The sequence below is a fragment of the Eriocheir sinensis genome, unplaced genomic scaffold (genome assembly GCF_024679095.1).
Source record: "Eriocheir sinensis breed Jianghai 21 unplaced genomic scaffold, ASM2467909v1 Scaffold257, whole genome shotgun sequence".
In the NCBI taxonomy this organism is placed as follows: domain Eukaryota; kingdom Metazoa; phylum Arthropoda; class Malacostraca; order Decapoda; family Varunidae; genus Eriocheir; species Eriocheir sinensis.
Genome location: NW_026111562.1, coordinates 393,070 through 415,214, shown reverse-complemented (window position 1 = coordinate 415,214; position 22,145 = coordinate 393,070). Strand labels below are relative to the sequence as shown.

At 42.4% G+C, this 22,145-nt stretch overlaps 1 protein-coding gene across 2 annotated transcripts in view; it reads right to left on the bottom strand.

The window, feature by feature from the left end:
- Positions 1-22,145, bottom strand: part of LOC126991283 (uncharacterized) — a 57,941-nt gene that overhangs the window by 7,913 nt on the left and 27,883 nt on the right. Inside the window, exon 1 of one of the 2 annotated variants that reach the window (XM_050850054.1) lies at positions 922-1,167. The exons of the other annotated variant lie outside the window; for it this stretch is intronic. The gene's annotated coding sequence lies outside the window, so the exon portion shown is untranslated. Of the gene's footprint in view, positions 1-921; positions 1,168-22,145 lie in introns of those variants that run through there. 2 annotated transcript variants of the gene reach the window in all.

Genomic DNA, 22,145 nt, shown 5'->3' with positions numbered 1-22,145 from the left:
CCGAGAAGAAAGTTCTATGTGATGTTTTTTTGAGGGTTCCCATCTTTTGAACATACTTCAAGGTTAGAGGCAGAGGACGCAACTAAGTGAGATGTGGGAGGAGTATGTGGGGACTCATGACTGGGCAAAACAACAGAGGCTAAGCTTTTGTTAGAAATGTATGAAGAACTAACAGGCTGGGAGTTCCTCATGGCCTGAGCAGAAGCCCGTTTTTTCCGCAGCTCTTCCCGCTGATTGTATAGGTGAGGTCCCTAGAGATGAAAATGTTGGAAAACTGACTCCCAGAAAGTTTACTGCACCTAGACAGTAACTCTTGCCTCACCCTGACATTTGATATCTTGGCTCTCACCAAGGAAGCAGAGATAGGCACAATATCTACAAGTGTGATTGGTTCAATTTGCTCCGGCCATAAATAGGAAACAAGTGGATTAAATTTGTCCTGAAAATTTTCCCCAAATGCAAGCCCTTTGATGATGATACTGTCCTTCCTCTTTTCCCTCTCGCTCAACTCACAAACTTCTTCTTTAATAATGGTCCGAATATCAGGGCCCGCAACCCTGCCACTATCTCTTCAAAAGACACCATCATTTACCATATTATTGAATCTTAGATCAATAGATCTCACTGTGTTGCTGAGACCAGCGATAGTGTTAAACATCTGGGTCATGCACTCCCTAAGTGACCCGAGCATTACCTTTGTTCCCCCTTGACCCTTGGCGTGTGTCATGCACCACCCACTCAACCGGAACAGCAGGCACCCATTTAACTGTTTCTGCAGGGAATGGTCATGTAAAAAGCTGAGCAGCAGTACAAGGCACCTCAGTAAGGTGCCCAGCAGCCGCCAAGGGGCGGTGTGATACTGGAGGAACACCAAGGGCCGGGGGGCGTCTTGGCCATGCCGGTCACACACTCCATCATTACCTTCCCCTCGTAGGATCAGCTTCACCTAGGCTTAGGCATGCCTCGCTAGGCCTTGTTCAGGCTGTCATGGTGGTGAGTGTCTGACAGGAGGCTGTGGGTGTGTGGCGGTGAGTCTGCCGCCCGACCCTGCACGGAGATGACACACACACACACACACACACACACACTGCCTGTCGTGTGTCCCCGCCAGGCCACACGCGGCACACAGTGGACAGTAGTCTTGCCCCGGGTACTCGCGCGGCGGTGCTGGCGCCTGGCGTCCCCAACACCCGTCGTTACTGCAGAGTCGCTGCTGCCAATGTTTGTGTTTTTTCAACGGGACGCTTATCGTGCCACACCTGCTCATATTCCTTTTCTGAGTAGTGTGAGGATGAAACTATTTTGCTCCTATTATTTACTTGTTGTTGATTTGTGTCGTCACTTTTTGTGGGTACTGGATTCTCACCAACCACCGGCTCAGGGACCAACGTGACGGAGGTGAGCACCGAGGCAACGCGCAAAACAATTATATACGCCCCAAACCTTACCTTGCCCTCCCTACACACACACACACACACACACACACACACAAACACAAACACACACACACAAACACACACACACACATGGAATAATAAAAAAAACTGAAATATTTATCTTAAACGTGAATAATTATTAAGGGTCATCAAAGGAGGAAGAAAATTATATTTATATTCATAATGTAACGTACCTGCCTGCATACCAACACCGCAGAAGCCAGTTAAAAACCAATTGGGAAAATTGGGAATAATCCCTTGTACATGGCCATGGTTATTTACCGGATCCAGTTTCTCCTCAGCCGAAACAATACCCGTAGAGGTTAATATGTCATAAGTAGATAAGGGAAGAGAGCGAGAAATACGAACTACAGCTTGGGTTGGCACCCGATATAAATCCAGCCGGATCCCTATTTTTATATATATTTATACGTTAGGACTTAGAAATTAAGGGAAAATTAAGTTTAGAATTAACATACAAAAAGACACCCTCAGAAAGGCAGAGGAAGGATAGATTAATGTACCAAGCTGAAAGGCGAGAAGGAAAAGTGTTGGAACCTTGAGGTGGCCACGTCAGGGGAAAGGTCATGAGTTAACCGCTCGGCCTGACGAGATTCATTCGGGACTTAACTTTCCACGGCACAGGTGAGGGCGCGAGACAGCTGAAGGCCGGTGTCCAGGGGTTAGGCCAGGCGAGTGGCGCGCCATCTTGAAGCCGCCCCCATTGAGAGTCGGGAATGGACCCAGACGCCAGTGGTGAACAAGGGTCATGCCCTCAGTCATGAGTGCCTGAACCGAGCCCAGGTAAGGGCGAGCCAGTCCAATCCCTGCCGCCCCCGAGATCAGCAGGCTGGTGATGGGAGTAGAAACGGCTCCGAAACCCCCCCTTTAGGCACGGCATAACAGCATAGTGTAGCTCTCAGGCCTCCACCAAGCCAAGGAAATTGTGTAAAACGGGTAAGGGGCATCCGCTTGGTGGACGAGGGGCAAACCGTGACCTCACCCCCCCTTTAGCTGTAACAGTCTGATCTTTCTCTCATACTTACCCTTCTCTTCCTATTTTTGTCCTGAGTGTGTCATGAGTGTTTTTATTTGTGTATGCACGCCGATGCGGGAAGTTGAAATCGGATTGTCTAATCAATCGGGCGGTAGCCCTGTGATATATACCTACATATGGTCATCTCTCGTGTGTAGCATTTATCGATAAGAAGGTTAGGAATTAGAAGAAAGATTTACAACTTTGTATTAACCAAAACATGCTACCCTTCCATCGGGAGTGAGGATTAAACCAATAAATTGTATTCTGTCTATGTCCTGTATTAATGCATACAGCCTTCCTAGCCTAAGGTGCAGTCTCGCAATCTCCCCCACCACGACCTCCGAAGGTAACCAAGACCCCACAAAACCAAACTTGGGACTGAGGATACCATATACCTCAAGGAACAACCCATAGTAAGCTGGGGAGCGACGGACACTATCTACTAGGTGGGACGGTTGTTAAAGTCAAGTGTTGCCAGGCCTGCCCTTAGCAGGTAGAGTCTGGGGACTAAACAGTTAGTTTAGTTCCGCCCCACCTGGTTCATAGAACTGCCGTTCCTCACTTACAGGCTTTGGGGGTTGTCATATTACAACCTCCTGGTGGCAGCTTACAGAGAGGGAACAGCAGGGATTCGAACCCAGCCGTACACTCTATGCGAGGTTGAGGAATCTTAGCGTCACTATTCATCCTCTTCCTCCCCTTTTTTTTTTTTTTTCAACCTGTGATGGCCAGGGGTCGAACTCGGGGCTGTTATAATAACACCATAACAGGGCTTGAAAACTTAGTAGACTAATAGTGCCCTCCCCTTGACATGAGTGTGTGTGTGTGTGTGTGTGTGTGTGTGTGTGTGTGTGTGTGTGTGTGTCATCACCATTTCATCGACGCCTGCTCCTAGGAGCTCCCACCAGGGGATGGCCACGGCAGAAGAGCTTCCAACTTTATTTATCCAGACACTCCCTCCTTGCCTGTGTGTATATGTGTGAGTGAGTACGTGTGCGTGTCTATTTGCGTGTGTGTGTGTGTGCGTGTATGAGTGCGTGTATGAGTGTGTGTATGTGTGTACATGTGTGTGTGTATTTCTATGATTAGTGTGTCTGTATGAGTGGTGTGTGTGTGTGTGTGTGGGGGGGGGGGCATGTGTGTATATGTTTGAGTGAGTATGTGTGCGTGTTTGTGTGCGTGTATGAGTGTGTGTATGTGTGTATATGTGTGTATTTCTATGATTGGTGTGTCTTTATGAGTGGTTTATGTGTGTGTGTGTGTGTGCAAGTGGTTATGTGTGTGTGTGTGTGTGTGTGTGTGTGGAGTGCGAGCGCGGAAAAGCCCGCGGTCGACGACGCAATCATGTGAACGTTTATAGCCTATTATTACGTGTGTATATATATATATATATATATATATATATATATATATATATATATATATATATATATATATATATATATATATATATATATATATATATTTTTTTTTAATAAAGAACAAGATCTCGGCTGTCAGGGATTTATTTTTTAAGTTAAAAGGCATAACAATCTCCCTTACTAAGTGCAGTATATTTTTAAATGTATCATAGTTTGATAAATAACTTAGAATTGCTCTTGACTAAATTTGACCGGAACGAAAAGCTCGTGTCAAAATGTAGCGACAGAGCCTAAAGAAAAAATATTTATTAAGCGTTAGCGACGGGCACTGTTGATAAATATCTATCTTAAAATTATGGAGAGTGCACCTGTGACCACCGATCACCACAACAGTACGATTTCGATAGGATGTAATAATTTTCATGTCGCGTGAAGGTGTTGCCAGATGTCGCTTTTTGAACGAAACTTACTGGACAGTATGACACTACTCTCTATAGCCGACTGTACCAAGGTCTTGTGGAATAAAAAAAAAATAATGTGATCCACGAAGTGACAATCTCTCTCTCTCTCTCTCTCTCTCTCTCTCTCTCTCTCTCTCTCTCTCTCTCTCTCTCTCTCTCTCTCTCTCTCTCTCTCTCTCTCTCTCTCTCTCTCTCTCTCTCTCTCTCTCTCTCTCTCTCTCTCTCTCTCTCTCTCTCTCGGACGCTTTCGGCTCTCACAACAAACACTTCCAAAGGCCACAAGGAAGAAGGAGAGTTGCGTGCTCATGTTAGTTTTCCTTCACATTCATGGTGCTTAAGCCTGCTCACACTATTACACCACAAGGAAGATCTCTTTCTCTCTATCGATATTTCCACGCTGACTGCTCTTCTGAACTTGCTAACTGCATGCCTCCCCCCCTCCCGCGGCCCGCTGCACGCGACTTTCTACTGATGCTCATCCCTATACTGTCCAAACCCCTTATGCAAGAGTTCAACAGCATCTTCACTCTTTCATCCCTCACACTGGTAAACTCTGGAACAATCTTCCTTCATCTGTATTTCCTCCTGCCTACGAATAGGCGCACCTGACATTACCAAATGTGGGGTACAAACTTGGCGGAGGGACTGTTTTTTGGGCGCCATTAAAGGTAATGGCTAAAGAGTAGCTTAGCCGGATATTTTGTTTTCATTTATTAATGATCCACGAGCCATCCTAGAGGTAAAGCAAAGTATGTGCTTATCTTTGTATTCATTCATACACACACTGGTAACATTTCTGTGGAGTCTGATTCACTTATTAGAGTGAAATTCTATTGTGATAAACAGTCACAAATTCGTGTCACTAGTAAAAATGAAACTAGTAATTAAAGTTTTGGCACCATGAAACATACACAAATAGATAAATATGAAAGCTCACGAAGTCACAATAAGTGATACCACCTGCTCTACGTAGTAAAAGTATACTATTTTAGGTATCTGACAACCGCAATATGGCAGGCTGCTGCTGCCTCGGCCACAGATTATTGCCAGATTGTCGTACTCAGCCGATTATTTTCCCGACTTCCTGCCCCAAAACTGTCTTTTGGGCTCCAAAAACGAAACTAATTTATAGTTATCGTCAAAAGAGTAAGATTCTGATGTTTCTTGGCAATAGTTAGGCGTCAAGCACCGTTAAATACTATGCTCTGAGCACGATAATCTGGCAACGGTGGCTATACGTATTTTCATATTGTTCTGTTGTTTATTGAATATTGTGTTAAAAAAAAAAAAAGAATACGCATAATTTTAGCTAGTTTTTGGTTATAAGGATTCTTTACGAAATACAAATATAACATTACCTTCTTTTTCTTAGGAAACGTCCTGAATCCTGGATCGGCTATGGTATTGTCAGGTGCGCCTATTGAACTCTTTCAGGAGAAGGGTATCAGGACACCTCTCCTCCCGAAATTGACCTCTCTTTCGGCCACCTCCTTTGATTATTTTTTTAGGAGCAGCGAGCAGCGGGCTTTTTTTTATTATTGTTTACTTTTTTGTGTGCCCTTGAAAAAAAATTAATAAATCGGGTTCTCAGGTTTCTTTACTTCACTTTCATGGTGCGTAAACTATCACTGGGCCCACAAAACTACCCATCAAAATACAAACACAACCTCCACGAAATCGTTATCATGTATTTCTTCTTTACATTCATGGTGCAGAAGCCTCGTCAAACAATCACTGGGCTCACTAAACTGCCCATGGGAATAGCCACAACCCCACGAAAGCCTTATCATGTTATTTTTTTCCCATTCATGGTGCGGAAGCCTTGCCAAACTATCACCGGGCTCACAAAACTACCCACAGAAATACTAACACAACCTCCAAGAAAGCCTGATAATGTTGTCAAACTATCACCGGGCTCACAAAACTACCCACAGAAATACTAACACAACCTCCAAGAAAGCCTGATAATGTTGTCAAACTATCACCGGGCTCACAAAACTACCCACAGAAATACTAACACAACCTCCAAGAAAGCCTGATAATGTTGTCAAACTATCACCAGGCTCACAAAACTACCCCAGAAATACTAACACAACCTCCAAGAAAGCCTGATAATGTTGTCAAACTATCACCGGGCTCACAAAACTACCCACAGAAATACTAACACAACCTCCAAGAAAGCCTGATAATGTTGTCAAACTATCACCGGGCTCACAACACTACCCACAGAAATACTAACACAACCTCCAAGAAAGCCTGATAATGTTGTCAAACTATCACCGGGCTCACAAAACTACCCACAGAAATACTAACACAACCTCCAAGAAAGCCTGATAATGTTGTCAAACTATCACCGGGCTCACAAAACTACCCACAGAAATACTAACACAACCTCCAAGAAAGCCTGATAATGTTGTCAAATTATCACTGGGCTCACAAAACTACCCACAGAAATACTAACACAAACTCAATCACGAAAGCCTTATACAATGGGAGTTTGTTTCCGCGTAAAGTCTAGAAATGTTTTGATAATGTCTTTTGCCAGTCCTTCCCCGGCACGTTGGTCTTTATCTGCGTCTGTGTGTGTGTGTGTGTGTGTGTGTGTGTGTGTGTGTGTGTGTGTGTGTGTGTGTGTGTTGAACGTAATTAAATCAGGTTTCTGACAAATTAAGGACGTATTTATTTGCTTGACTTAATATTCTTACATTTTTCAATCAAAACGTTTATATTCTGGTAAGTTTAAGATTATATGCTCAGAGACACATAAGAAAGAAACACACACACACACACACACACACACACACACACACACACACACACACACACACACAGTTCAAGGGCATCGCAAGCATACAATTTTATCACATCTGGAAATAACAAGACCATAGTAATGAAAAGACGCATGAAAGGAGTCAGAAACAACACCAATAAAGTTCACCTCTGAATTTTCCGCGGGACACGCCACGTCGGAGACACACGCAGAGCCGCTCGCCCGAGGCACTTTCATCGCTCCCAAAGATAACTAGACCAAAGAAGTAAAAGTCGCCAAAGAGTCAGATATTGCACTCAAATTAAATATGTATCTGCACTGTATTTGTTTTTTTTTACAGCACAGAGCAACTCGAGGGCAACAAAAAGATGTAAAAAATAAACCCGATAACTGTTGCTCTCATATAGCGATAAGTATAGAGTGGCCAAAAGAGAGGTCAATTTCGGATGGAGAGGTGTCTTGATACACTCTTTTTGGCAGTAGAGAAATGACATGGCCATATAAGACAGAAACAGCCGCTCAAATGTTCCCGAAGCTTTTCCTACGCACTTGAATACACCCATCAAAATGTAAGCGAAGGCAAATATATCAAATTATTGTTTTAAAGACATATTTAACCGGAAAGTGACGAAATGAAAGGAACAGAAACGACTCGAGAAAATGCAATAGGAGGAGAAAAACTAGTTTTAATAGCAAAGGTAAGCGTCTCACCCCACTGAACCGCATTATAACGTATAAGCCCACTACTTCTCAGTATGGAACAAAAGGCACGTCCCATATCTCATAAAGTATTAGACTTGTCTGGATGAAATTTGGTAGGCGTCATCTTTGTCAAGTGGCCATTTACCCCTGAGAAAATGGTTGTTGTAGCTGCAGTATCTCAGACGTATGAGATTGATATGTTTCAGGCCTTTAGCGGTAATATTTTACCTTATCTCTGGGGATCATCAGAACATAAGTTTATCATGTGGATTTTTGTTTTACAAGAGGTAGGCTACTTCCCCACACTCCACCTAATTATTTAGAAGCTTCCTGAAGCATAGTCAGCTGCAGAAGCTTTCTTTACACGCCCCGATGGTATTTCATGCGCCTCGGCAATGCGTTTGCCGTTGCTGTCTCTCACGTCTCTATAATAACTTTCAAGGGTAAAATATTTATCTCCAACATAGCTCTGGATGTCATAATAAGCACTCCTTGTCATGGACTTGGTGGTGGTGGTGGTTGCTGCCACAGAGTACAAATTATATCCACCACCTGTTTGCAAAGAATTGGCAAGTTTGACATTATTTTCAGAAAAATTGCCATCCCTGACTGTCTTCGAAGAGCAGTAGAACACTTCATTGTGGCATATTTTGCACTTTACAGGCAATCAAATGTCTGTCTGCTGCCTTGAATATGATGCTATGATGGATATGATATGATGGCTAACCCAGCTGGGCATGCTACACTGTCAGCCTCAAACCGCTTCTGCAGTACACATTTATCAATAATGCAATTTTCTGTACTTACAACAGATGTTTTTTCACTGCAGTCCTGATGTAACAGCTCAATTCGTCTAGCCAGGGTGCTGGTGGGGGCTGGCTGGGTGGCGGGTGGCTTGCCCATCTCACCTTATTCTCACTGTGGCAGTCTTCTGTTCCTCTCTCTTTCTCTTCCTGGCCTCTCTAACCTCTGCTAACCTTTCAGGTCTCTCCTTGAGTGCTTCAGACTTACGTGGCACATCGAAAAATGGTGTAAAACACATCAGATTACGAGCCCGAGTTCTCCCCAACACGTAAACAAACAATACTCTTTATCTTCGTTCTTCCCAAGAAAAGTCTACGTTTTCTGAGAACAAGCCCGACAGAGCATGCTGTCATGAAAAGGTGGACTAAATCAAACTAAAGGAAGTCAAAAAGACGATCGAAAAATCATTAAAAACCCATGATATTTCAATCTCTTGCTTCTTAGCGTTAAAGTTAAGGGACTAGCACGTGCTCGTGACCCTTTAACAGTGGATTTTAAACAACTTTTCATGAGCAGGATAGCCTTTTTTTTAGGCCTTTAACTTGAAAATCGCAAAAAAATGAAAAATTATTTTTTCAAAGATAATGCCTTGAGACGCTCACCTTAATAAATAGCACAAAAACTGTGCTAGAGCGGCGTCGCATGACCCTCCAACACACCCGCAACAATTTATATTATGCAACTAGGGGTCTTAAATGGAAAATGTTGAAAAGTAAAGATGGCGCCATTATAAACACTTGCCTGCGCCACAACGGGCTGGGGCCGACCATTACCGGCCAAGACGTTAAAAAAAAAAAAACTCAAGTGCCATGTTGTAGGGATCATCAGGGCTAACAAATGTTATTGTACAATGTCATGTCTACAATGCATGGGTAAGCCAGGAAAACAACTTGAAAGAACAACAACAAGATGGAAAATCTGTTGGTCGGCGTCTGCAACGCCGATAACAAGATGTAATGACACCAATAATATGACAATAACGACAATGAAATATGACTGAACAACACAAAGGACGGACATGCGCCTCTAACTAACCTTCAAATATTCTTCATCGCAAAGACATTCAGCAGCAGAAAAAAGTCAGATATATCGACAAGTGACCTGACGCCTGACCTCTTCTTGAAGTGAAATAAAAGAAGCGGGAAACAACTTAGCGATACAATGTTTCGCTGCGGCACATTCCCTCTCCTCGTAGTAACAAAACACAGGAGCATCAGGAGGAAAAGCAATATTGCCAAGACCTGTTCTCTTAACTTATCCAAACAAATAAGCACAAAAAAGTAGCAGCGACACAAACTTTACAGGAGTAAATTTTCTCCTCGTAACATGTTGAAAAGTAGAGTGAACATACAAAAAATCATCACTAACGACTTTCCAATTTTCCTGCAACACTCTATCGTTGTAGTAAAATGAAACCAAAGATATTACATTACTAGCAGATAACTTCTGAGAAATTCTATTCCGAAGCAAATAACACAAGTAAAAAATAAATGGAAAAAATATCACCACACATTTTCCAACAGTTAATCGCGGTAAACAAAACAAAACAAAACAAAACAAAAATTACCAGCAAAAATAATCTTCGCAAGGCTGTTCTTCGCAATAAAACACACCAGCTGCCATGAAAGAACACGGCAACAATGCGTCACACTCAGCACGCACTGCCTCGCCTCACGTTCGATTCCGCGCGCGTCGGGAGTCTGGGCGAGGCGCGCATTGTACTACTACGTGTTGCTAACGAGTGTGCAAGGTAACGACCGAGATTACGACCAACTCACTGCCTGGCCTTGAGAGAGAGAGAGAGAGAGAGAGAGAGAGAGAGAGAGAGAGAGAGAGAGAGAGAGAGAGAGAAAAGGGGGTGGTGGGTGGGTGGGGGGGAGTAACCAGCTCGTTCGCCACACCGACCTCCACCATCGTGCGTCACTTCAAGACTTCAGGCGGGAGGTGAACAGCTGGCTTAGGACCTGTAGGCAGTAACTCAATGTGTGTCTTGTCTTGTATATAGCTATAGATAGATGAAGCTTAAAACTTTCAACTTTAGCACAATATTTTGTAAACCCTGTTTAAATAAAGAGAGAGAGAGAGAGAGTGTGTGTGTAATTCACCTCTTGGTCTGCTGGGTCTCTCTCGAGACAGCCACCCGTTCCCCTACGGAAGAGGACAGAGCTCGTACTACCGATCTTTGGGTAGGACTGAGACCACTCACACACAACACACCGCGACAACGAGGTCACAACTCCTTGCCTGACGTCGCGTACCTACTCACTGCTAGGTGAACAGGGGCTACACGTGAAAGAAGGTAAACCCAACCTATCTTCACCCGGCCGGGGAATCAAACCCCAGTCCTTCTGGTTGTGTGTGTTGGGGGGTGGGGGGGGGTCATAACTTTTGCCCTAAAGCCCACCTGTAGATCTCTCTCGCTCTCGCTCTCTCTCTCTCTCAAAATCTTGATTCACTGGCCTCAACGTTATTCAATGTTCCGATCGGCAACTTTATGGTCCTTCGGCTTCCTCTCTGAACACGAGTTCTATTTTAACATCTTCGATTAACTTTTCTTGTGGTGCGTCTATATCAGTTTTTCTATCCCTCTTTTTAGGGTGCAGCTTTCGACACACGGCATCTATTCAATCTTTGCTATTTTGTGACTGCATTTTCATCTGACTCCAAAAGAGAGAGAGAGAGAGCAACAAAGACCCTAGCGACGCGTGCAGTAGCTTCACGCGAGATACTGCAACGTTTGACAATTACCGAGTCGAGATATGGAAACAATAAAACTTTAAGAACAATAGAGCTTACGTTTGTTTACACACCTTCAAAGGTTTCTGCAGGGAAAACAACAACAATAACACACACACACACACACACACACACACACACACACACACACACACACACACACACACACACACACACACACACACACACACACACACACACACACACACACACACACACACACACGCAAGCACGCACGCACGAACGCACGCAGTTTTTTTTTCCACTTGCGTCTTCCCTCTCCTCCTTCAAGAACTTTTTTTCTTTATTTCCTTTTCTGCTTCTTTTCCTTTTTTCTCCGTAATATTTCTTCTTGTTTAAATTCTCTTAATTTTCCTTTCTTGTCGTTTATTTTCTGTCTTTTCTCATTACTTTTTTAGGTCTTTTCTCATTACCTTTTTAGGTCTTTTCTCATTACTTTTTTAGGTCTTTTCCCATTACTTTTTTAGGTCTTTTCTCATTACTTTTTTAGGTCTTTTCTCATTACCTTTTTAGGTCTTTTCCCATTACTTTTTTAGGTCTTTTCCCATTACTTTTTTAGGTCTTTTCTCATTACTTTTTTAGGTCTTTTCTCATTACTTCTTTAGGTCTTTTCCCATTACTTTTTTAGGTCTTTTCTCATTACTTTTTTAGGTCTTTTCTCATTACCTTTTAAGGTCTTTTCTCATTACTTTTTCAAATATTTTCTAATTACTTTTTGGGGTCTTTTCCCATTACTTTTTTAGGTCTTTTCTCATTGCTTTTTTAGGTCTTTTCCCATTACATTTTTAGGTCTTTTCTCATTACTTTTTTAGGTCTTTTCTCATTACTTTTTTAGGTCTTTTCTCATTACTTTTTTAAGTCTTTTCTCATTACTTTTTCAGGTCTTTTCTCATTGCTTTTTTAGGTCTTTTCCCATTACATTTTTAGGTCTTTTCTCACTACTTTTTTAGGTCTTTTCTCATTACTTTTTTAGGTCTTTTCTCATTACTTTTTTAGGTCTTTTCCCATTACTGTTTAGGTCTTTTCTCATTACTTTTTTAGGTCTATTCTCATTACTTTTTTAGGTCTTTTCTCATTACTTTTTTAGGTCTATTCTCATTACTTTTTTAGGTCTTTTCTCATTACTTTTTTTAGGTCTATTCTCATTACTTTTTCATGTATTTTCTAATTACTTTTTGGGGTCTTTTCCCATTACTTTTTTAGGTCTTTTCCCATTACTTTTTTAGGTCTTTTCTCATTACTTTTTTAGGTCTTTTCTCATTACTTTTTTAGGTCTTCTCCAATTACTTTTTTAGGTCTTTTCTCATTACTTTTTTAGGTCTTTTCTCATTACTTTTTTAGGTCTTTTCTCATTACTTTTTTAGGTCTTTTCCCATTACTTTTTTAGGTCTTTTCTTATTACTTTTTTAGGTCTTTTCTCATTACTTTTTTAGGTCTTTTCTCATTACTTTTTTAGGTCTTCTCTCATTACTTTTTTAGGTCTTTTCCCATTGCTTTTTTAGGTCTTTTCCCATTACTTTTTTAGGTCTTTTCCCATTACTTTTTTAGGTCTTTTCCCATTACTTTTTTAGGTCTTTTCTAATTACTTTTTTAGGTCTTTCTCATTACTTTTTTATGTATTTTCTCATTACTTTTTAGGGTTTTTTTCCCATTACTTTTTTAGGTCTTTTCTCATTACTTTTTTAGGTCTTTTCCCATTACTTTTTTAGGTCTTTCTCATTACTTTTTTATGTATTTTCTCATTACTTTTTTAGGTCTTTTCCCATTACTTTTTTAGGTCTTTTCTCATTACTTTTTTAAGTCTTTTCCCATTACTTTTTTAGGTCTTTTCCCATTATTTTTTAGGTCTTTTCTAATTACTTTTTTAGGTCTTTTCTCATTACTTTTTTAAGTCTTTTCCCATTACTTTTTTAGGTCTTTCTCATTACTTTTTTATGTATTTTTTCATTACTTTTTAGGGTCTTTTCCCATTACTTTTTTAGGTCTTTTCCCATTACTTTTTAGGTCTTTTCCCATTACTTTTTTAGGTCTTTTCCCATTACTTTTTTAGGTCTTTTCCCATTACTTTTTCATGTATTTTCTCATTACTTTTTAATGTCTTTTCCCATTACTTTTTTAGGTCTTTTCTCATTACTTTTTTAGGTCTTTTCCCATTACTTTTTTAGGTCTTTTCTCATTACTTTTTTAGGTCTTTTCCATTACTTTTTTAGGTCTTTTCTCATTACTTTTTTAGGTCTTTTCCCATTACTTTTTTAGGTCTTTTCTCATTACTTTTTTTTATTCTTTTCCATTACTTTTTTAGGTCTTTTCCCATTATTTTTTTAGGTCTTTTCCCATTACTTTTTTAGGTCTTTTCCATTACTTTTTTAGATCTTTTCCCATTACTTTTTTAGGTCTTTTCCCATTACTTTTTTAGGTCTTTTCCCATTATTTTTTTAATTTTCCATTACTTTTTTAGGTCTTTTCCCATTATTTTTTAGGTCTTTTCTCATTATTTTTTTTAATTCTTTTCCACTACTTTTTTAGGTCTTTTCCCATTACTTTTTTAGGTCTTTTCCCATTACTTTTTGGGTCTTTTCCATTACTTTTTAGGTCTTTTCCATTACTTTTTACGTCTTTTCCACTACTTTTTAGGTCTTTTCCCATTACTTTTTTAGGTCTTTTCCCATTACTTTTTTACGTCTTTTCCCACTACTTTTTTAGGTCTTTTCCCATTACTTTTTTAGGTCTTTTCCCATTACTTTTTTAGGTCTTTTCCCATTACTTTTTTACGTCTTTTCCCACTACTTTTTTAGGTCTTTTCCCATTACTTTTTTAGGTCTTTTCCCATTAATTTTTTAGGTCTTTTCCCATTACTTTTCAAGGTATTTTCCATTACTTTTTTAGGTCTTTTCTAATTTCTTTTTTAGGTCTTTTCCCATTACTTTTTTAGGTCTTTTCCCATTACTTTTTTAGGTCTTTTCCATTACTTTTTTAGGTCTTTTCCCATTACTTTTTTAGGTCTTTTCCATTACTTTTTTAGGTCTTTTCCATTACTTTTTTAGGTCTTTTCCCATTATTTTTTTAGGTCTTTTCCCATTACTTTTTCAGGTCTTTTCTCATTACTTTTTTAGGTCTTTTCCCATTACTTTGTAAGGTCTTTTCTAATTACTTTTTTAGGTCTTTTCTCATTATTTTTTTAAATTCTTTTCCATTACTTTTTTAGGTCTTTTCCCATTACTTTTTTTAGGAACAGAAGTACAAGTCCTCAGCGGACAATAAACCACACTCCTCTTCTCAGATTAAAAAGACATGACTTCGTGACAGCCCCGAGGCGTACATCCAAGTGTCCCTTAAGGAAAATACTAATTGGGAGCAACTTGACTCCGTCATTGCCGCCTTGGGACGGACAAGCATAATTGCCCTCCCTTGCAAGGTGGGCAAAAATTTCACTCACCTTAGCGGTTGACACAGGTGCCACAGTCAATGTCATCTCCGACTCCGCTTACAGGTCTCTGACACGACAGGCGAGTGGGGAAATTTGGCCGCTCCAAGAGAACAACCTGAATGTGATAGGCGTGACGGGCACCACTTTGGGAGTCCTTGGGCGAGTACCACTAACAGTCAGCTTACATGAAAAAGTATGTCCCTTTCGAGATTTCTTTTATGTCTCTAGCAGGTTTGCTTTACCTGTGGATGGGATCTTAGGATTAAACGCCATGAAAGACCTGCACATAACCATAAACCCTGACAGCAACGCGATCGTGTATCAAGGCCGACGCATACAGGGGATGGTAAATCCATCGCCTCTGTCACCTGAAATCCCACCCTCAGGGGTGGAAAATGACCGACCCACCACAGACTCAGGGACTGCCGCCGCCCAAGTGTCACCTCTTACGGTCAAACCACACGAAAACATTGCAGACTTGTGGCGGACAGTAACGGGAGTCGTAGAAGGTCCTCATATAGTTCCGGATCGTGCTGCAAAACTTGTTAAAATCCGTTTGCCTAACGCCCCTCCGACGGGCAGTGATGTGTGTATCGACGGAGTTCCTCACATACACCGCGTGACGGTGGAGGTAACTCTTGCGACAGTCAAGGAGGGAGGTTTTGCAGAGGCATTGGTAATAAACACGTCTGAATCCCCTGTATCCTTAAAACACGGTGTTCGATTATGCCAGTGTCTAGTGTATGGGAGAAATGTCGCCCCGGAACCAGCTGAATACCCTTCAGCCCAAGTCTCAGGCATAACCTCGGCGTGTCAGGCTTCTCCCGAACAAGACACAGCTAATTTAGAGGCATTCCTAAAAGTTGCATACTATTCCGAAATTAAGCCAACCTTAGTCCAGCTTCTGGAACATTATCGGGGGGCGCTTGCTCTACCAGGCGAGCCGCTTGGAGTTACGCAGTGTGCTGAACACCACATTAAGTTAAAACCCAATACAAATCCTGTATATATCAATGCGTACAAGCTCCCCCACAGTCAGAGGGAGGTGGTGCAACAACTTATCTCTGAAATGTTAGAACAATGTGTCATCAAAGAATCGAATTCCCCGTGGAATTCACCTTGTTCTGGTTCCAAAGAAAGACGGCTCTTATCGTCCTGTGATTGATTTCCGGCGTGTGAACACCGCGACCGTGGATGATCATTTTCCGCTTCCCGTTCTTCGAGATCTTCTGATGTGTCTCGGTAGAGGAAATAAAGTCTTTACGAGTCTTGATCTGGTCAGTGGCTACTGGCAACTGCCCATGGCCCCCGAGTCACGTGAAATAACGGCTTTCAGCACGCCTCATGGCCACTATGAGTGGACGAGGATGCCGTTCGGGCTCAAAGGAGCTCCTTGACCTTCAAGGACAATGAACAGTATTTTTGGTGACTTGCTGGGCAACTCTGTCCATGTGTATTTAGACGACATAATCATAGCAAGTAAAGACGTGCATGCACACATGGAAACACTAAAAGCAGTCCTACACAGACTTCAAGAGGTCGGATTAAAGCTCAAAATCACCAAATGTGAATTTTTAAAGCCTCGGATCAAGTTCTTGGGGCATGTCGTGGACGAATTCGGCATCCACACAGTGGACGACAAAATAAAGGCTATTGCCGAGTTCCCTCAGCCAACGTCTGCGGACAAGATACGGTCTTTCTTGGGTGTCGCAGGTTATTACAGGCCTTTCATTAAGGACTTCGCAGCACGCGCGAGTCCCCTAACTCATCTTTTAAAGAAAGACGTACCATTTCAGTGGCTCCCAGCTCAACAAACGAGTTTTGAGGATTTAAAGAAAGCGCTTACACAGGCTCCGGTCCTTGTCTTCCGGATTTCAAGGACCCCTTTCAGCTTTGTACCGACGCTTCGGCTAGTGGAGTAGGAGCCGCGCTGATGCAAACAGATAAGTCCGGCAAAAAGCATGTGATAGCGTTCGCCAGTCGAGTACTTACAGCTCCGGAAAAGAACTATTCTGTTACCCACCTAGAGGCTCTTGCCATTGTGTGGGCTCTGAAGCATTTTCGTGACATAGTGATGGGGTACAAAATTGTGGTGTATACGGACCACGCGGCCATAACTGATCTTTTCAAGGGAAAAAACCTACACGGTCGTCTGGCAAGATGGTTCTTAACGATCCAAGCATACAATCCGGAGATAAAATACATCACCGGGAAAACAAATGTGGTCGCAGATGCCTTATCTCGGAATATTCCGATAGGCGCGATTACCACCCCAGAGGTCATCCACAACTTCACTTCACCTGAGCTACACACTGCTCAGTAAGACCACCCTGTGTGGAAGAGGTTAATTTACGCCCTCGAGTCGGGAGACGAATCAAACCTTCCTGAATTGCCAGTTCCCTTTTCGCAATTCTTCCTATCAGAGGACAACCTCCTTTGTAGGTCATGGCCAACCAAACCGGTACCTATAGACCAACTGGTCATCCCAGACAAATACGTCCCCGTGACGCTTAAGCTGGTCCATAACACACCCATTGCGGGTCACCCAGGAAGAGACAAGACGCTATCTGTCACCAGACGAAAATTCTACTGGCCCACATTACGGGTTGATGTAGAAAAACTTGTCGCACATTGCGTCGTTTGTGCTAAGCACAAGGGGTCCGTCAAAGGGCCAGCACCTATGTTGCAATACCCAGTACCAGAGGAGCCATGGGATGTTGTTAATATAGACTTATTACAGCTCCCGAAGAGTCAACATGGCTCGCGCTACTTATTGGTGTGCGTCGACCAGTTCTCTAGGCTTCTAGTTCTAGCGCCTCTCAAGGACAAGACAGCCACACGCGTGGCCCATGCCCTCGTAACTCACGTGTTGTGTCCACATTCGTCTCCTCGAATTCTTTTGAGTGACAATGGCACCGAGTTTAGGAACTCAGTATTGAGCGAAATATGCGCTCAGTTTAACATCACGCAATCCTTCATCACAGCTTACCACCCAGCTGCTAATGGGTTGGCGGAGAGGGCTAATAGGAAAATCTTACAGGTCCTCAGGCCTATCGTGAACGATCTCCACGATAACTGGGAGGATTGGCTATCGCATATAGCCGCTTCCATAAATACGTCGGTAAACGACTCTACGGGGAAGTCTCCCTACTACATCTTATATGGGGTGGAGAAACGTCTTCCGTACGACTTCCCAACAATCCCACAACAACCTCTCTACAACACTGATTGGTGCGCACAACAGCAGATGCATATGTTTTCCAAGATACACTCAGAAGTTAGGTGTACGTTAAAAGCTACGAAGGTGGAAATGATGTCAAAACAACACAAACAGGCCGTCCCGGTGAATTTCAAAGAGGGTGACACAGTCATGATTAAGCAAGCGGAAAGGAGTTCGAAACTGGGGGCCAAATTTGTGTGTCCTTACCGAGTTGTTCGGAATGTCAGGGGAAATCGGTTCGAGGTTCTCGAGTCGAATAGTGGAGTCAGTCTAGAAGTTCACAGTGATCGTCTGAAAGTAATTCCTTCACCTTTGGACCTTGATATTGGTACTTCCCCCTCAGAGTCAAATGTTCAACAAGATAATCCCAACACCCATAGCTATAACGTGAGACCACGGGTTTAAATACTTCATTCCCACCACTTTCAGATCATGATGTTGCGTTTTCTGACCATCTTGTTGTCCCTCGGCTCCCTGCTTGCAACAACACCCATCCACCTGATGCCTGGTGCCCTCACGGCACACATAGGAGAGGTCTTCCCCATAGAAGATGTGCTCCTCGTAAAATATCCAAGACTAGGGAATCAAAGGCACCTTCTAGCACCAACTCTCTGACTCTTTTTCAACTACTGGAGGATAGGATTCTGTTCTTACGGGGAAAAGTTGATGAGGTAAACATGGATTATAGTTTTCATTCAGTTCACTCTCGGGTAAAGAGGGGGTTGCTCAACATCGTTGGGTCCGCCTCAAAGTTCCTTTTCGGTACGGCTACCGACGAGGACGTTCGCGATTTGCGGGACCACTACGCTCATGTACTTTCCTTTGCTGCTCGAAATCGCAGGGTGATCAACGCCAATTGTAGAAAACTTGCGCGATTGCATACTAACATTGAGGAACTGCTAGAGCAGACAAATAAGATGGTAGAGGTTATCAACATAGTTGTCAAACAGATCGACTAGGTGAATCAGTTTCTCCTCCTAGATCAGGCCTTGCATGTATTGGAAAACGTCATTAACTCCGTCGCAACGGCTAATCAGCAGGTTATTAGCAACATGGTTGATGCAGCGCACGGTAGAGTCACACCTGCCTTGTTCCCTCTACACGATTTGAGAACGACTGTCCAGATCGGGTATCAAAATTATAGCCTAACGCCCTTATTCCCCCCGGACATGAGTCAATATTTTTACCCCTTGATTGAGTCCAGCCTCACCCCCGATGCCATAATCATTCATGTTCCATTTCAGACGGCGGACGTGTTTGAGCCACACGAAATTGTCCCGTTCCCTTTTTCAGCTAAGGACAGTGTGTTCGCCCTGGACACGTCCCCGTCTCTTGTTCTAATCGCGAAGGATTTCGCTCTGTATTCAACGGGTAGCTACTCACTCTTGCAGTATTGCAAGGAGACGGTCTTCGGGCGATTCTATTGCTCTGCGTCTCTCTTTGCCTTCCTTCCAGTTCGGGGAGGGGTATGCGAGATCGCCCTCACCCGCGTGAACGCGTCTGACGCTCTTTCCCTGTGCCCCTACAAGCAGCTAACACCAACGCCTGCTTTCCATAAGAACTTTCAGGGTCTGCATTATTTTTATTTCCCTCAGTCATTCTACGTATCGGTCACCTGCCCGGAGGGTACCACTTATCAACGGGTTACTGGTCACTATGCCATAGCGGAAGCATGCTATATCCGCTCCACTAACATAACAACGTACCCGTCCCGGATCCGTCTGGTTTTCACGGCCAATATTTCCCATCGAGTGTTTCCTCTACGGTCTCTCGATGACATTCATTTCTCCAGCATCTCGTTTGTGACTAATTCCCTTAATTCATTGTCTTTCGCAAACAAAACAGAGTTTGCGGAAACCCTGGAGGAAACGCTGCCTGATTATTTGCATCTCCCCTACCTGTACCCTGGATTTTTGGTACCAATGTTTCTGATGTTCGTCAGTCTCGTCGTTAATACTGGCTATGTGCCGAGCCTATGGAAAGTAGCTAATGTGACGCCGATTTTTAAAAAGGGGGACAGGTCAGTTGCTTCAAACTATCGCCCAATTAGCTTAACATCGGTTATAGGGAAGATGCTGGAGTCCATAATAGCCAGGAACATTCGGGAGCATTTAGAGAAACATAGCTTAATTCACGACTCGCAGCATGGGTTCACAAAAGGTAGGTCATGCCTCACCAATCTCTTGTCCTTCTACAATAAAGTATTTGAGGCGGTTGACAGAGATGAAAATTATGATGTAATCTATCTTGATTTTAGTAAAGCGTTTGACAAAGTTCCTCACCAACGACTGTTGCTTAAATTACAGGCTCACGGAGTAGAGGGTAAAGTTTTGAACTGGGTCAAGGCGTGGCTTAGCAATAGGAAGCAAAGAGTGCAAATCAATGGTAAAAGATCTGACTGGGGATGTGTTACGAGTGGGGTCCCACAAGGTTCGGTATTAGGTCCACTTTTGTTTATTATTTATATCAATGACTTAGACACAGGAATTAGTAGTGATGTTAGTAAATTTGCAGATGATACCAAGATCGGTAGAGTAATTGAGTCGGATCAGGACGCTAGTATTCTCCAAGGTGAACTCAACAGATTATATGACTGGGCGGATAAATGGCAGATGGAGTTCAATGTAGGGAAGTGCAGTATTCTGAGTGTAGGTAGGAACAACCCCTCACATAACTATTGCTTAAATGACACTCTCATAAGTAGGTCTGGGTGCGAGAGGGTTTTAGGGGTCTTAGTGAGCTCTGATCTCCGTCCAAGTGCACAATTCATTCAAGCTAGAAATCGAGCTAATAGTGTACTGTGATTTATTTCAAGGAGCGTAAGCAACAGAAGACCCGAAGTCTTCCTCAAACTATATTTAGCATTAGTTAGACCTCATCTTGACTATGCGGTTCAGTTCTGGTCACCCTACTATATAATGGATATCAAAATGTTAGAATCGGTGCAGAGGAGGATGACTAAGATGATTCAGGGGTTGAGAAACTTGCCATACGAGGAAAGACTCAAACAGTTAAACTTGCATTCTCTAGAAATGCGAAGGGTGCGTGGAGACATGATCGAGGTTTATAAATGGATGAAGGGCTTTAATAAGGGAGACATTCATAAGGTTTTGTTGGTAAGAGAACCGGGTAGGACACGAAGTAATGGGTTTAAACTGGATAAATTCAGATTCAACAGGGACATAGGCAAAAATTGGTTTACTAATAGGGTGGTGGATGAGTGGAATAGGCTTAGCAGTCATGTGGTGAGTGCCAATACAATTGTCACATTCAAAAATAGACTAGATAAATTCATGGACAGCGATATTAGGTGGGGTTAGATACACGGGAGCTTAGGGTCAAAGGAGCTGCCTCGTACAGGCCTACCGGCCTCTTGCAGACTCCTGCGTTCTTATGTTCTTATGTTCTTATGTGCTACCTTATTAGGAGAAACTCTGTCCTGCACGATTATTTGGTTGTGCAGACACGGCGACTGGATGCCGGGAGGCCACTGGCAAGGTAGTTTTTCCTTTTCTCAGACAAGTCAGGGGACAGAAACCTGGCTGCTCCTATACTTAACATTGTACTATGTTTCACTACTGTATTTTTTTTTAGGAGCTAGATCAACGTTTCATTGTCTGTAACTATGCCAGTTGATAGCTTCTTATACATGTGTCCTTATATTTATCTTTTGAGAGGTTTCTTATGTTTCATGTCACACACGTTGTGGTTTCCCTCTCACTATTTATATTATAACTCCACATCTGTTCTTACATAGCCAGTGTTTTAATGTAATTGTATCATAGGCAGTCTGCTTGACAAACTCCCGCTATGTATGTTCATGGTAACTAGACTGCTATTTAGATTTTTGTATATCGCGAGGTCGCGATTACTTTTTTACTCATTACTTTTTTTACCCATTACTTTTTTAGGTCTTTTCCCATTACTTTTTTAGGTCCTTTCCCACTACTTTGTAAGGTCTTTTCTAATTACTTTTTTAGGTCCTTTCCCATTACTTTTTTTGCCTATTTCCTTCTTCTATTAGTCTTCTTATTTCCGCTTTCTTATTTTAATATTAACTACTTTGTACTATCATATTATTATTCCTAACTTTTCCTCCTCCCCTCTCACCTCCTCCTCCTCCCAGCTTTATATATATATATATATATATATATATATATATATATAT